Raw genomic sequence first — 17,717 nt, 5'->3', positions numbered from 1 at the left:
CTGGAAGTCCCCCCAATAAAGGGAGAGCAGGTTCTGGGCCCGCTTTATTGCTGCACTGTAACCGTATGATGCTGTGCGCGAAGTAGCTCACTGCAGCACAGTGCATGTCCTTAAACTGGTACTCGGGTGGAAAAAAATTTTTATTAAATCAACTGGTGCCAGAGAGTTAAACAGATTTGTAAATTACTTCTATTAAAAAATCTTTACCCTTCCAGTACATATTAGCAGCTGTATGCTACCGAGGAAATTCTTTTCTTTTTAAATTTTTTTTTTTTGTCTTATCCACAGTGCTCTCTGCTGACACCTATGCTGCTCTGGACAGTTCCTGATATAGGCATCAGGTGTCAGCAGAGAGCACTGTGGACAAGTAAAAAAAAGAAATTAAAAAAAGAAAAGAATCTGTAGTATACAGCTGCTTAAAAGTACTGGAAGGGTAAAGATTTTTTAATAGAAGTAATTTATATATCTGTTTAACTTTCTGGCACCAGTTGATTTATAAAAAAAAAAGAAAATTCCACAGGAGTACCGTTTTAAGGGCTTATGAGAGGTGTCATAATGTATCTTGGAAAACTCCTTTAAGACCACCAGGCCTATGGACCACATGTTGTGCCTGGAACTGGCCCCTAAGGTGCTGCTGAACCCCAGGGGGTTGGAATCCTACCTAAAGGGTAGATAACTAATCTGTATTACCAGAAGGGGTACTCTGGTGTAAAACTATTTTTTTTTAATCAACTGGTACCAGAAAGTTAAACAGACTTGTAAATTACTTCTATATAAAAATCTTAATCCTTTCAGTACTTATCAGCTGCTGTATGCTCCAGAGGAAGCAGTCCTCTGTCTGTGTCAGGAACTGTTTAGAGCAGGAGCAAATCCCCATAGCAAACCTCTCCTGCTCTAGACAGTTCCTGACAAAGACAGAGGTGTCGTCAGAGAGCACTGTGGTCAGATTGAAAAGAACATATGTACTGGAAGGGTTAAGATTTTTTAATAGAAGTAATTTACAAATCTGTAACTTTTTTGCACCAGTTGATTAAAAATTTGTTTTTCCCAGCGGAGTACCCCTTTAAAGGAAGGAACGCCTAGAACAATTAGAGACCAATGAAATTGTTTAATTCTAATTGTACAAGAAAGACATGCTTATCAATTCCTGTAGCATTTAACATGTGCTGTAATAAAAAGGGATGACTCATTTTACAAACGAAAGTCTTGCACAGTGTCAATTTTGACTCCAAGAAAGATGAAAGCTGCTCCAGGAACAGGTTTCAGGAATGTAATGGAAGGGATAAAAGAACAGAAGATTTCATCCTATAAAAGGGACAGTTTAAAGCTATCTCCAGTGACAGCTTTGATTGATAGTGTGAGTCTCCCGAGTTGCTACATGCTGACTCTAAAGCCCCATTACAACTACAAAAAAACGTAAATGAAGATTGAAATCCATAAATCTGAAGGGTAACATGATAAGGTAAAGAGTAAAAGCCTATCTCACCAAGAATGAGAGGAAATGGTCAGAATGCTTTCTCGCTCACTTCCATTAGGACACATATTTTGCTATCCCTGAGGTTTCCTGCAATTACACCATCATTTTATTATTATTTATCGCTTCTCGGCCTCTTGGCTAAGATCAAGTGTAGTATCTGTTCTTATCAGTTTCAAGTTGGTGTGGAGCTGGTGGGGATGGGTGCTGCATGGAGGGGACAGGTGTACCAGGGCGTTCCGGGGCTGATTCTGAGGAATCAGCTCGATGGCTGCCTAGATGTGACCTGTTGCCTCCGGGTCTCGCCATGAGGCTGGGAGGGTCTAGAGCCGATGTACTTTTGTGCCTCGGGGAGTGGTGACCCCGAGGTGCCGAAACTCACTGGGAGTACTGGCTCACTGAGTGGAAGCACTGGCACCATGAACTCTTCACCTTGTGGCTGGATGTCCGGGCAGTATATCTGCACACATTCACTTATTTATTTATTTTTCTGTCACTGTGTCACTTTTTGCGTGTTGTGTGTCCACAGGATTGTTAGGATGCGGTAGCCCTTCTGGGTGTCCCTCCTAGCGGTCTAGGGGAGGTGTGTGTGTGGCCTTCAGGTTCCTCACCTCCCTGCAAAAACCCGCGTACTCCTGCATGGGCAGGGTACCAACCGTTTACGGCTCTGCAGGCAGATACCTTGGCTAATGCCAAGAGGGATGTCGGGAGCATTTGTGGTTCCTCAGTAGCTTTGGCGAAAAGGGCCAGTGAACCTGGAACCTTGCAGGTACCTTTTGGTCCAGAGGCGAATGGTAAGGTTTGTTGGGGGGCCTCTCTCCTATTGGAAAAGGGCTTGCGATAGACCGCATCCTGTGTGAACGTTTTTTTTTTTTTTGTTTTTTTTTAGTGTAACATGTTTGCACTTTTTCTTGCACTTTGGGTGATTCAAGAGCATGTTCCTCAGCTCTTAGATTTAAAAATTTTTTAATAATTTTATTATTATTTTATGTTATACATGCATTTTCCACAAAAGCTCAAATTCTTTAATATACATTTTTGCAACTAACATATTTAGGATGGATATTACCACGCAGTTATTTATGATTATAGGATAATAGTAATAAAGAGAAGTTACACATAACACATAATATCATATCATGATGTAAAGACAAGTGAAGTCTTGCATTAGAATATTCATTTTGTCAGTATGGCTCTGTTCACGGTACATCTGGCAGTGTTCAGTGGGGGGTATACAGTGGAGAAATCCCCCAAAGTATACATCCATCATAGCTATACATAGGAAGCATACTTTGGGGAATTTCTTTAGCACACAGTAAAGGTTCTTTTAACCTTTTATACTCCTCTATGTAATAGTGCAGCAGTCTGAGCTATACATTTCTAAATGTGTGGACTGGTTGTGGATATTTTGATGCTGATTTCCTTTGCAGATTTTCTTGTAAAATATGACAATGAAACAATTATGCATTTAACCCATTGAAAGCACAGGGCTATGTATGCCCTGATCACGGTTCGCGTGCTGAGCAAGCTGAGTGCATTTCATAAGTGGTACGTACCAGCTGTTTTTAACAGCCAGAACTTACAGCTAATGTCTAACATCATCGAAATTGTGGTTGTCCGGCATTAAAGGGGTACTCCGGTCGAAAAACAATTTTTTTTTTCTTTTTTAAATCAACTGGTGCCAGAAAGTTAAACATATTTGTAAATTACTTCTATTAAAAAAATCTTAATCCTTCCTGTATTTATTAGCTGCTGAATACTACAGAGGAAATTCTTTTCTTTTTGGAATGCTCTCTGATGACATCACAAACACACTGCTCTCTGCTGACGTTATTATAATAATAAGTCTTTATTTATTTATTGTTGTCCTTCGTGGGATTTGAACCCAAGGCCCCAGCACTGCAAGGCAGCAGTGCTAACCACTAAGCCACCATGCTGCCCTTAGCATACATTTGCTATACACGGTTGCTAAAATGGACAGAGATGTCAGCAGAGAGCACTGTGGTCGTGATGTCATCAGTGTTCCAAAAAGAAAGGAATTTCCTCTGTAGCATTCGGCAGCTAATAAGTACTGGAAGGATTAAGATTTTTTTAATAGAAGTAATTTACAAATCTGTTTAACTTTCTAGCACCAGTTGATTTAAAAAAAAAAAAAAAAAATGCTTTTCCACCGGAGTACCCCTTTAACACTTCAGATGCTGCAATTAAAGTTGATTGCAGAATCTAAAAAGGTTTTAAAGGGGTTCTCCGGTGCTTAGACATCTTATCCCCTATCCAAAGGATAGGGGATAAGATGCCTGATTGCGGGAGTCCCGCCGCTGGGGACCCCCGTGATCTTGCACGCGGCACCCAGTTTGTAATCAGTCCCCGGAGCATGTTCGCACCGGGTCTTATTACCAGCGACCACAGGGCCGGCGGCGTGTGACATCACGTCTCCGCCCCGTGTGACGTCACGCTCCGCGCCTCAATGCAAGCCTAAGGGAGGGGGCGTGATAGCTGTCACACCCCCTCCCATAGGCTTGCATTGAGGGGTGGAGCGTGACGGGAGTTCTTTTGGTATAGCTTTTATGTGCCCTAGAGCAGTGTTCCCCAACCCCCAGGCCGTGGACCGATACCGGTCCGTGGATCAAATGGTACCGGGCCGCCCGAGAAACTTTGAATAATTTTACTGTGGCGGCCGAGGCGCAGAGCATTGCGCCCTCCCGAGCCCGCCCATTGTGTGACAATAGCGAATGAAAATTCGCTATTGTTACACTGATCCTCCTCCTGGCCAATCAGGGAGCGGGTCCTCCCGCTTCCTGATTGGCCGAAAGGCAAACCTAAGTGCCTGAAGAATTCACACAAGTCCGCTCACACTGTAACTGTACTTACATCTACCTGCAGCAGTCTATAACGACACTTCCTTGCGGGGATGCGCGCGATTCATGACGTCAGCGCATATGCAGCTCTGGACGTCGGGACGCTGACGTCCCGTGCGGCGCCTGTGATGACGTCACCTATCACGGGCATCCCCGCAAGGAAGTCTCGTTGTAGACTGCTGCAGATAGATGTAAGTACAGTAACAGTCTGAGCGGACCTGTGTGAATTCAGTGTGAGATAAACTTGCCTAATATGAGGACCTGCCCGATCACCAGGGGCAAAACTATACTCTTAAGGGGCATAATTGTTTAAATACCGGGGGTAATATCTATCTGAGGGCCTGTATAAACCTATTGGGAAACCCTACCTGATCATCAGGTAGGGCTCCCCAGTAGGTAGACATGCCCCCAGATAGATATGACCCCCATCAGTGATGGGGATCATATTTATCTGGGGGCATGTCTACCTACTGGGGAGCCCTACCTGATGGGGGTCATATCTATCTTGGGGCCTGTCTTCATATGGGGGAGCCCTACCTGATGGGGGTCATATCTATCTGGGGGCCTGTCTTCATATGGGGGAGCCCTACCTGATGGGGGTCATATCTATCTGGGGCTTTGTCCGCCTACTGGGGGAGCCCACCCTTTCTATCAACTGGGGGCATGACTTAATATGGGAACTTACTTTTTAGGGGCCCTATCTAGCTAATGAGGTGACATGTTTTACTATTTAACAAAGGAGACCTACTTAATTAACAAGCGGGCCACTGAAAAATTATCAAACGTTTACCCGTCCGCAGCGATAAAAAGGTTGGGGAGCACTGCCCTAGAGCATACAGAAGGGGGGGGGGCTCTCTTACTTTGTAGCCCTATATATGAGCTAGAGTGGACAGCCTCTGCAGGTTTTGTACAGTGACTTTCCAATGAATTGTCATTTTGTAGTTATCCACTAGGGGCCCTCATAATACTGTATGTCATAGTAACATAGTTCATAAGGTTGAAAAAAGACCAGAGTCCATAGAGTTCAACCTATATCCCTAATGAGTCCCTACTATGTTGATCCAGAGGAAGGCAAAAAACCCTCATACTAGAGGTATAAATTCCTTTCCGACTCCAAATATGGCACTCAGAATAAATCCCTTGATAAACCTTCGGTCCCTATATGTCTAGAATCCATAACCTGTAATATTATCCATAACCTGTTGGGGAAGAAGGGTCTATGCATACGCCCTCTCCTCCTGGTACTTAAGGACGAAGGGCGTATCCATACGCCCGTGGGAATTTCGGTACCTGCCGAGCGCCGGGTGGGGACCAGACCGTGGTGACTGCTGATATCGATCAGCAGGCACCCTGCGCAAATGCCCAGGGGGGTCATTAGACCCCCCCCCCCCCATGTCGGCGATCGGCTCAAATCGCAAGTGAATTTACACTTGCAATTTGCGCCGATTCCGGGCCACATAGGTCTATGGTGACGGAATATAAGGGGGATCACGGATGTCTAAGACACCTACAATCCCCCTGAAGGGATAGGAGTGAGGTGGCAGGGGTGCCACCCCTCCTATTGGTCGTCAGAAGTGACGACCAATAGCAGATTGGGGGGGGGGTTAACTTTCGTTTTCCCCGTCCTGCCCCCCCCCCCCCCCCCACAATAGGCCAGGCAGAATGGGGAAACGAAGGGGATCGAACGCCGAAGTACACTTACCTGTCTGGAGGCAGCGGGCGACTGTGATCGGCGGGCGGCGATGTCGTGCGGCAGAAGAGGACGGCTCACGGGATCCTACGGAAGCCGGTAAGTTGCCTAGCAACATCTGCAGGGCTACAGTCTGAGACCACAATATAGTGGTCCCTAACCTGTAGCCCTCCAGATGTTGCAAAACTACAACTCCCAGCATGCCCAGACAGCTGTTTGTGCATGCTGAAATATGTAGTTTTGCAACAGCTGGAGGGTTACAGTTTGAGACCACTATACAGTGGTCTTTAAACTGTATCCCTCCAGATCTTGCAAAACTACAACTCCTAGCATGCACAAACAGCTGTTTGCTGTCTGGGCATGCTGGGATTTGTAGTTTTGCAACATCTGGAGGTCCACAGTTTGGAGATCACTGTGCAGTGGTCTATAAACTATAGCCCTCCAGATGTTGCAAAACTGCAAATCCCAGCATGCCCAAACAGCAAACAGCTGTCTCAGCATGCTGGGAGTTGTAGTTGCGTACCTCCAGCTGTTGCATAACTACATCTCCCAGCATGCCCTTCGGCAATCAGTACATGCTGGGAGTTTTGCAACAGCTGGAGGCTCACTGGTTGGAAAATACTGAGTTAGCTAACAGAACCTAACTGAAGGTTTTCCAACCAGTGTGCCTCCAGCTGTTGCAAAAGTACAACTCCAAGCATGCACGGTCTGTCAGTACATGCTGGGAGTTGTAATGTACAGGGTACATTCACACAGGCAGATTTACAGTAAGTTTCCTGCTTCAAGTTTGGGCTGCGGCAAGTTTTTCGTCACAGCGCAAACTCATAGCAGGAAACTCACCGTAACACGCCAGTGCGAATGTACCCTAAAAACACTACACTACACAAACACATAATAAAAGGGTAAAACACTACATATATATTGTACGGCAGTGTTTCCAAAACGGAGCCTCCAGCTGTTGCAAAACAACAACTCCCAGCATTTCTGGACAGCCACTGACTGTCCAGGCATGCTGGGAGTTTATCAACAGCTGGAGGCACCCTGTTTGGGAATCACTGGCGTACAATATCCCTATGTCCACCCCTATGCAATCCCTAATTGAGTCCTCAAATGCGCATGGCGCTCTCTCATTTCGGAGCCCTGCCGTATTTCAAGGAAACAGTTTAGGGTCACATATGGGGTATTTCCGCAATCGGGAGAAATTGCACTACAAATTTTGGGGGGCTTTTACTCCTTTTACCCTTTATGAAAAGGAAAAGTTGGGGGCTACACCAGCCTGTTAGTGTAAAAAAATAAAAATGTGTACACTAACATGCTGGTGTTGCCCCATACTTTTCCTTTTCACAAGCAGTAAAAGGAAAAAAAGACCCCCAAAATTTGTAACGCAATTTCTCCAGAGTATGGAAATACCCCATTTGTGGGCATAAAATGCTCTGCGGGCGCACAACAAGGCTCAGGAGTGAGAGCGCACCATGTATATTTGAGGCCTAAATTGGTGATTTGCACAGGGGTGGCTGATTTTACAGCGGTTCTGACATAAACCCAAAAACATAAATACCCACATGTGACCCCATTTTGGAAACTACACCCCTCATGGAATGTGACAAGAGGTATAGTGAGCCTTAACACCCCACAAGTGTTTGACGAATTTTCATTAAATTTGGATGGAAAATAAAAAATATAAATAACTAAAATGCTGGTGTTACCCTTAATTTTTCACAAGGGAAAATAGGAAAAAGTCCCCCCAAATTTTTAACCCCATTTCTTCTGAGTAAGAAAATACCCCATATGTGCATGTAAAGTGCTCTGCTGGCGCACTACAATGCTCAGAAGAGGAGTGGCATTGGGATTTTGAAGAGAAAATTTGTCCGGAATTGAAGGCCACTTGTGTTTACAAAGCCCCCATAAAGCCAGAACAATGGACCCCCCACATGTGACCCCATTTTGGAAACTACACCCCTCATGTAATGTAATAAGGGATACAGTGAGCATTTACGCCCCCCCCCCCCCCCCAAGGGGTCTGATGGATTTTTGGAACAGTGGTCTGTGAAAATGAAAAAAGTACTTTTTCATTTGCACAGCCCACTGTTCCAAAGATCTGTCAAACGCCAGTGGGGTGTAAATACTCACTGCACCCCTTATTAAATTCTGGGAGGGGTGTAGTTTCCAAAATGGGGTCACATGTGGGGGGGGGGGGTCCACTGTTCTGGCACCACGGGGTGCTTTGTAAACGCACATGGCCCCTGCCTACCATTCCAAACGAATTATCTTTCAAAAAGCTCAATGGCGCTCCTCTTCTGAGCATTGTAGTTCGCCCGCAGAGCATTTATGGCCTAACATGGGGTATTTCCATACTCAGAAGAGATGAGGTTACAAATTTTGGGGGGCATTTTCCCCCATTATCCTTTGTAAAAATGGTAAATTTGGGGATAAACTGCACTTTAGTGAAAGCATTTTTTAAATTAATTTACACATCTGATTTGAACGAAAAGTCATCAAACACCTCCGGGGTGTTAAGGCTCACTGGACCCCTTGTTATGTGCCCAAAATGGATGGGTGGAGTGTATATTCCAAAATGGTATGCCATGTGGGGTTTTCTGCTGTTCTGGCAACATAGGGGCTTTCTAAATGTGACATGCCCCCCAAAAACCATTTCAGCAAAATTCAGTCTCCAAAATCCCATTGTTGCGTCTTCCATTCTGAGCCCTCTACTGCGCCCGCCGAACACTTGAAATACACATATGAGGTATTTCCTTACTCGAGAGAAATTGGGTTACAAATTTTGGGGGGCTCTTTCTCCTATTACCACTTGTAAAAATTCAAAAACTGGGTCTACAAGAAAATGAAGATTTTGAATTTTCTCCTTCACTTTGCTGCTATTCCTGTGAAACACCTAAAGGGTTAACAAACTTACTGAATGTCATTTTGGATACTTTGAGGGGTGCAGTTTTTATAATTGGTTCATTTGTGGGGTATTTCTAATTTGAAGGCCCTTCAAATCCACTTCAAAACTGAACTGGTCCCTGAAAAATTCCCATTTTGAAAATTTTGAGAAAAATTGGAAAATTGCTGCTGAACTTTGAAGCCCTCTGATGTTTTCCAAAAGTAAAAACATGTCAACTTTATGATGGAAACATAAAGTAGACATATTGTATATGTGAATAAATATATAATTTATTTGGAATGTCTACTTTCCTTACAAGCAGAGAGCTTCAAAGTTAGAAAAATGCAAAATTTTCTAATTTTTCATAAAATTTTTGAATTTTTCACCAAGAATAGGCAGATGTTCTATATTAGCAGGCTCAATATCGCATATTTAGAATCGCTGGACGCGTTTCAAAACCATCCTCGGTTTTTTCTTCAGCAGCGGAACGTTCCGCTGCTGAAGAAAAAACCGAGGATGGTTTTGAAACGCGTCCAGCGATTCTAAATATGCGATATTGAGCCTGCTAATATAGAACATCTGCCTAACAGCACTAGCGATCATCTGACAGATCCAAGACATTTGTTACAGTGTGCTATCTCCCGAGCGCGCGACCTGTGCACGAGGAACGCCGCCGGGTCACCCACTCTGTATACCGCATCCAGCCGCTACTTTAATTACAAGTTTGAAGCCAACCGGGCTATCTACAACAAGGATTCGATGTTTGCTGACCGCTTTTTTTCCCAGTTGGTTTGATCAAGGGACTCCGCTTGACAGCGCTGCAGTCCCCCCAAACGGTGCCCACCACCAAGTGCTGCGTCCTTAGGAGTCAGCCGAGACTCCAGCAGCACAATCCCTGACTGAGGCTAGTCACCGGGCGAAATACGCTATACAGCTGGTCCACAGGACTACACCGAAGGGAGATCCATGGTATCCTGGGAGCAGTGAGCATTTTTTGGATTATATTGCCAACTGGTTGATGTGATAATTTGCGGTTTATACAGAGACACTTAAAGATCGATCTCAAGCGACTATCCACAAAGCGCTACACTGTATCATTATATTGGTGGAATCTAGTTGCCACTGGCTGGACAGATACAATATTAATTGACTTATTGTTATCTGCAGCTGCTACATTGTATCTGTGAACAGGAATGAACATTTGTACTGTGCTTCTCTACAGGATTAGCCGATCGCTATATTGATCACACAGGCTCAAATCGCAGAATAATTTTTACAGTTATTTTTAGTTTGTATTGAATTTTAGTTTTTAGCTGCTATTTTTATATTGGGATTAATATATATATTTTACTGTATATTAAATTAATTAGGGGAGTACAAGGGCCCTGTGCATTCCCTATTTAATTCATTTTATATTCTATATTAATAAATACAAATTAATCTAAACCAGATATCTTTGACCTTTGAGCCCCATTTTCTTTTAATACATTGTTCCTATTTTTTTACACCGTGGGTATAGGTGTTTGTTGGGTCGCTCGGGTCTTTACTGACGGTCAGATAGACAGGAGCCTCTCCATTGTGTTTATATAATTTACAAATCTGTTTAACTTTCTGGAGCCAGTTGAAATATATATAAAAAAAGTTTTTTCCTTAAATAACTCCTTTAATGCTTAAAGTGACAGTGGTCAGATTTGCAAAAAATGCTCCCGTCCTTAGGGTCATAATGGGCTCTGTCCCCAATGGTTTAAATTCTTTTACAGAGTTTACCATGACCACCTCCTCAGGCAGAGAATTCCACAGTCTCACTGCTCTTACAGTAAAGAACCCCCATCTGTGCTGGTGTAGAAACCTTCTTTTCTCTAGACGTAGAAGATGCCCCATTGTTATAGATACAGTCTGGATACACTGGAGGTGGATCCTCTGTGCCAGAGAGGCGATGACGCGGGTCGTACTGGGGAATCTGTTCTAAGCAGTTACTGGGTTACTGTTCTAAGCAGTTACTGTTCTAAGCAGTTCACCAGAGCCCGCCGCAAAGCGGGATGGACTTGCTGAGGCAGTAACTACCAGGTTGTATTCCCCAGAAGCGACTCAACACCTCTGGCAGCTGAGACTGGCGCGGTACACAAGGACTAAACAGAGGCGAGGTCAGACGTAGCACAAGGTCAGGGCAGGCAGCGAGGTTCGTAGTCAGGGGCAACAGCAGGAGGTCAAGGCACACAGGCTTGGGAACACACTATAACGCTTTCACAGGGCACAAGGCAACAAGATCCCGCAAGGAAGGAAGGGGAAGTGAGTATTTATGTGTAGGGAGGTGATTACACTGATTGGGCCAGGCACCAATTAGCGGTGCGCTGGCCCTTTAAATCTTAGAACATTGGCGCGGGGCCGCGCGCACCGGGACAGCCACAGGAGGGGAAGAGGAGGGTGAGTAGAACGGGGCGCGATCCGTGAGCGGGTCTGACCCGCCACGCGGATCGCGTCCCCGCCAGCATGAACACAGCAGACCCAGCTCACGGCTGACTAGCTGTGGCTCTGATGTCCGTGCCGCCCGCATGTCTGCACTGTTAAAATAAAGAAGTTTTGTACCGCATCCCGGTGGGTGACGTCCCCGTTATTCCTTCCACTTTCTATGTATGAACACAGCAGCGCTCGCGGACAGAGACCGGAGCGCTGCCGTTAGCATAACGCCGCGAGCGCTCCGGGGAAGCCGCGGGACCCGGAGCGCTCGGCATTACAAAGGGAGAGATCTCTGTACGGTCCCCTGATATATTTAGACATTAGGTCTCCCCTAAGCCTTTTTTTTTTCTAAATGAAAGAATCCTAATTCTGATAATCTTTCTGAGTACTGTAGTCCTCCCATTCCCCGTATTACCCTGGTTGCCCGTCTTTGAACCCTCTCCAGCTCCACTATATCTTACTTGTACACTGGTGCCCAGTACTGTACACAGTATTCTATGTGTGGTCTGACTAGTGATTTGTACAGCGGTAGAATAATTTCCTTGTTGTGGGCATCTATGCCCCTAATGATGCAACCCATGATTTTATTTGCCTTGGCAGCAGCTGCCTGGCACTGGTCACTACAGCTAAATTTACTGTTACCTAAGATCCCAAGTCCCTTTCCACGTCAAAGTGTTCTCCCATTTAATACATAATCCCATACCTGATTTTTCCTCCCCATGTGCATTACCTTACATTTATCAGTGTTGAACCTCATCTGCCACTTCCCAGCCCAAACCTCCAACCTATCCAGATCCATTTGTAACAGTGCACTGTCCTCTATAGTGTTTACCGCTTTACAGAGTTTAGTATCATCTGCAAAGATTGCTACTTTACTATTCAACTCCTCTACAAGGTTATTAATGAATATATTAAATAGGACAGGACACAAGAGTGACCCCTGTGGTACCCCACTAGTAATAGTCACCTAATCAGAATAAGTACCATTAATAACCACCCTCTGTTTCCTATCACTGAGCCAGTTACTTACCCACTTACACACATTCTTACCCAGCCCAATCCTTCTCATTTTATGCACCAACCTTTTATGTGGCACCGTATAAAATGCTTTGGAAAAATCCAGATATACGACATCCAGCGATTCCCCCTGGTCCAGTCTGGAGCTCACCTCCTCATAAAAGCTGATCAGGTTAGTTTGACAGGACCGATCCCTCATAAACCCATGTTGATATGGAGTCATACATTTATTTTTATCAAGATACTCCAAAATAGCATCTCTTAGAAAACCCTCAAACAATTTACATAGAACGGAGGTTAAACTAACAGGCCTATAATTCCCGAGGTCACCTTTTGAACCTTTTTTAAATATTGGCACCACATTTGCCATGCGCCAGTCCTGGGGAACAGTCCCTGTTACTATAGAGTCCCTGAATATAAAAAATAGGGGTCTGTCTATTACATTACTTAAAGGGGTATTCCAGGAATTTTTTTATTTGACTATGCTACAGGGGCTGTAAAGTTAGTGTAGTTCATAATATTGTGTCTGTACCTGTGTGTGATGGTTTGCTCACATTTCTTCTGTAATTTTCACTCCAATATTACATTTTTAACAGCATACAAAATGACTGTTGTCTCAGATTTTTCCTAGGTTGCAATGCGGCCAAGACCTGACTCACTAGTCAGCTGATGACAGGGAGCCTGTCTGCTTCAATGTGTGGAGCGATCGCTTGGTGGGAGAGAAATCAATCTGCATCTAATGCAACAGCTGGAGGCATCCTGATTGAAAACCACAGGTCTTTGAATGGATGCAGCTCATTTATGTTTCAATGGGTGGGGTGGCTGATTATTCTTAAAAGTCTCCCATTTAGGGTCAGTATTTTTGTTTTTGAGGACATTATCCCATTTTATATTGTTTAGGGCTTCTTTGAGTTGATCAAACTTTGCCTTCCTAAAGTTAATTGTTTTTGTGGCCCCTCGAGAGATTCCCTTATTGAAGGACAAGTTATAATGTATTATATTATAATCACTATTTCCTAGGTGTCCTACTTGCACATTAGTTACTCTGTCAGGTCTGTTGGTTAATATTAAGTCCAGTAGGGCGCCCCCTCTGGTCAGGCCCTGTACCATTTGGGACAGATAATTGTCTTCAGCTATAGTCAGAACACCTGTTTCCTTTATGAGATTCACAGGTCTCAGTCTCCCAGTTTATATCAGGATAGTTAACGTCCCCTATTATTATCACATCATTCTGATTTGCTGCCTTGTTTATTTGCCTCAGTAATTGATCTTCTGCCTCTTCCATTATATTTGGTGGCTTATAGCAAACCCCTATCAGAATTTTTTTTATTTTCATCTCCATTTATTTCTACCCATAATGACTCCAAATTATCGGTTCCCTCCCATATATCCTCCCACAGTGCGGCCTTCAGACTTGATTTCACATAAGACAAACTCCTCCCCCTTTCCATTTTGTCCAAACCTTCCTGAGTAGACTATAACCCTGTATGTTGACCGCCCAGTCACAGCTATCGTCCAACCAAGTCTCTGTTATAACCACTATGTTATAATTTTCCTTAGACATCAACCACTCCAGTTCCTCTGTTTTATTGGTCAGACTTCTGGCATTAGTCAACATGCAATTCAATGGTGTATGTTTTTTGTTCCTATGAAGCCTATCCCTAATAACTATTCTATCCTCTCCCTCCACTCCACTCCCAGGTACATTAATAAGTCCCCCCTCTATATATCTACACTTTCTTCCCCTTCTATGTTGTAGGTTCCCTCCCCCCCAGTCCCTAGTTTAAACACTCATCCACCCTTCTAGCCATCTTCTCCCCAAGCACAGCTGCACCCTCCCCATTGAGGTGCAGCCCATCCCTATGGTAGAGCCGGTATCAGATAGCGAAGTCGGCCCAGTTCTCCATGAACCCAAACCCCTCCTTCCTACACCAGCTTCTGAGCCACTTGTTTACCTCCTTAATCTCCCGCTGCCTCTCTGGTGTGGCTCGTGGTACAGGTCATATTTAAGAAAATATTACCTTGGAGGCCCTTGCCTTAAAGCATACCCGTCAGTTAAAAAAAATTTTTATTTTTTTTTAAATATCACTCAGTACCTAATCCTGACCATGTACATCTTGTTTTGAAGTGTGTAGCACCTTTATTATTTGTTTTATTACACTTTTAATTTAGCTCACTAGTCTGAATTTGTCTCAAAGGGAGTTGTAAGGGACAGTTGTACTGACAGTAAGGGACACAAGCTGACAGTGGGAGGATTTTTACTCCAGCTGTGAGCCCTGCACTCACACAGCTGTCAATCAAAGAAGTGTGTCCATGACGTAGGTGATGATGCATGGACACAGCAGGACTAATATATGTCCAAGCAGGCAGGGGGGGGGGGCAGTTGTTTGACTGGCTTTTTCAGTATTAACCCCTTAAGGATGCAGGGTTTTTACATTTTTGCATTTAAATTTTTTCCTCATGACCTTCTAAAAATCATGCTTTCAATTTTGCACATACAATTCCATATGATGGCTTATTTTTTGTGCCACCAATTCTACTTTGCAGTGACAGTCATTTTACCAAAAAATCCACGGCGAAACGGAAAAAAAAGTTCATTGTGCAACAAAATTGAAGAAAAAATTTCATTTTGTCAATTTTGGGGGCTTCCGTTTCTACTATTTTTCAGTAAAAATAAAAAAATAACACCTTATCATTATTCTGTAGGTCCATACGGTTAAAACAATACCCTACTTATATAGGTTGGATATTGTTGTATTTCGGAAAAAAATCATAACTACATGCAGGAAAATGTATACATTAAAAATTCTCATCTTCTAACCCCTATAACTTTGTTATTTTTCCGCATACGGGCCCGCATGAGGACTCATTTTTTGCGCTGTGTTCTGAACTTTTTATTGGTACCATTTTTGTATTGATAGGACTTTTTGATTGCTTTTTAATAATTTTTTCATGATATAAAAAGTGACCAAAAATATGCTATTTTGGACTTTGCGCGTACGCCATTGACCGTGCAGTTTAATTAAAGGAGAACCTGCTGCCGGGCCCGAAAAAGTCACACTGCTGCTCAGCCTATCACAGGCCAAGTCGGGACTTCACTGCGGACGGTGATTGGCTGAGTGCAGTATGACTCGCTGACCATCGGCAACCAGGAAGAGGATCACAGCGGAGACCGGAGCGGGTTACCAGAGGCACCGGGGGAGCGAAGGAAGGTATGTATCTATTTATTTTTTTACTGCCGGCAGTATGCAGGACAATTTTTGTGTTCTGGAGTTCTCCTTTAATGATATATTTTTATAGTTCGGACATTTCCAGTGCATTGACACGGCAAAGATCAGTGTTATTAGCGGTCGCCGACCGGACACGACAGAGGCAGGTAAGGGGACCTCTGCTCGCGTTTTCACAGCAATGGTACCAATCAGCCCAACTTAGCTGCTGGTAAGCTTTCACTTTCATTTTAGACATGGTGATCAACTTTGAATGCCGCGTCTAAAGGGTTAATAGCACGCGGCACAACGATTGGTGCCGTAATGCTATTAGCCCAGGGTCCCGGCTTTCATTAGCCGCCAGGACCAACCCGGTATGACGCAGGGTCACGGCGTGAACGTACCATTTTAAAAGCAGTACAATAATGGTACAGTCTTACCATAAAATGAGGTGCATAAAAACGAACCCTCCCAAATATTGCTAAATTGCTTTTTTTTTCTATATCCCATCACAAATAATATTGTTTTGGTTGTGCCATACATTTTATACCGAATATTATTTTTTACTTTTTATTACTTTACTTTTTTTCTTTTTTAGAAAACAGAAGAAGGGGATTTCTTTTTTATTTATTTAACACTTTTAAAGGGGTACTCCGCCCCTAGACATCTTATCTCCTATCCAAGAGATAGGGGATAAGATGTCTGATTGCGGGGCTTCCGCCACCTGGGAACCCCACGATCTCTCCTGCAGCACCCCCTGTCATCTGGTGCACGGAGCGAGCTTCGCTCCATGCCTGATGACTGGCAATGTAGGGGCCAGAGAATCATGATGTCACGGGCCCACCCCCTCGTGACCTCACGCCCACACCATCAATGCAAGTCTATGGGAGAGCGTGTGACGGTGCTGCAGGAGAGATCCTTTGGATAGGGGATAAGATGTCTAGGGACGGAGTACCCCTTTAAGTTCCTTATTTTAAATTGGTGCTCTGCTAGAACAGCCTGCATAAGGCAGGGGTGCCAACCTGACACCCAACATTCTCTTCACCTGTCCTTTAGCCTTTTAAATACTGTGATTGCTATTTAAATGCCGCAATTGGTAATGACTGTCATTACCAATTGCGAGTCAGCTGCTGATATAGCCGACACCTGCCATGTATAAAGCATAAAACTGGTGAAGGCATCATGATGTTGGGACACTATTAATTACACTGATACACTCAAGATACATACTGATACACCCCATGTGGTTATAGTGTGGGGTCATGGTGTGTGTCATCCTTAGGCAGTCCTGTAATGCCGGGACTTGTAGTATTGGAATAGTTGGAGGTACAGTGTTTGGATATTTCTTTTTTGCAGCAGTGTTGCCTTCAGCTGTGTGCCTACAGCTTTTGCAAAACTTCAACTCCCAGCATGCCCAGACATCCTTTGACTGTCAGGCATGCTTGGAGTTGTTGTTTTGCACCAGCTGGAGGCACATGTTTGGTAAAACTCTGTGTTAGGCTAGGTTCAGACTACGGAATTTCCGCTTGCAATTCCTCATTGAAATTGCAGGCGGAAATTCTGCTTGCTAAAATGTAAAGTGTAGTTAATGGGTTTCCGTTCACAAATTCACACTTCGGAATTTGTAAAGCGGAATTTGTGAACGGAAAATCCGTTTGGAAATTTCCGCCTGAATAAAGGGGTTGCTCTTTCTTCAGGCGGAAATCCGCACAGAACACAATGCAGTCTATTGGAGACTGCAGTGTCCACGCTGTGAGACTCACTGAAGGTAGCTGGTGGTGGATCCGCTGAGCCCGCGTGGAAGGTGTAGAGAGCCGTACCAGGGAGCGGAATCTAAGACGCCGCTGGTCTTCACCAGAGCACGTCGCGAACCAGGATGGATTTGCTGCGGCAGGCGACGTCCAGGTCGCAACCTCTGGCACGACTCGTCCACGCGGGTAGCCGAGGTGTTACTTGGCACGGAGGTGAGGAATGCAGGTAGCGAGCAGGCGGCCAGACAGAGGAGATAACTCAGAGTCAGGAGAAGCCGTAGGTCAGGGGCAGGCGGCACAGATTCGTAGTCAGGACTAGCAGTAGGTCAGGGGCAGGCGGCACAGATTCGCAGTCAGGAAACGTAGCTAAGGTCTGGTAC

The 17,717-nt window shown here is 44.4% G+C and overlaps 1 pseudogene; it reads left to right on the top strand.

The window, feature by feature from the left end:
* Positions 1-1,595: 1,595 nt before the first annotated feature.
* On the top strand, positions 1,596-1,765 carry LOC130277880 (U2 spliceosomal RNA; annotated as a pseudogene).
* Positions 1,766-17,717: the final 15,952 nt, after the last annotated feature.

The sequence above is a fragment of the Hyla sarda genome, chromosome 6, assembly GCF_029499605.1.
Source record: "Hyla sarda isolate aHylSar1 chromosome 6, aHylSar1.hap1, whole genome shotgun sequence".
NCBI lineage: Eukaryota > Metazoa > Chordata > Amphibia > Anura > Hylidae > Hyla > Hyla sarda.
Note: the sequence above shows the minus strand (reverse complement) of the source record. Positions and strands in the feature narration are given on the sequence as shown.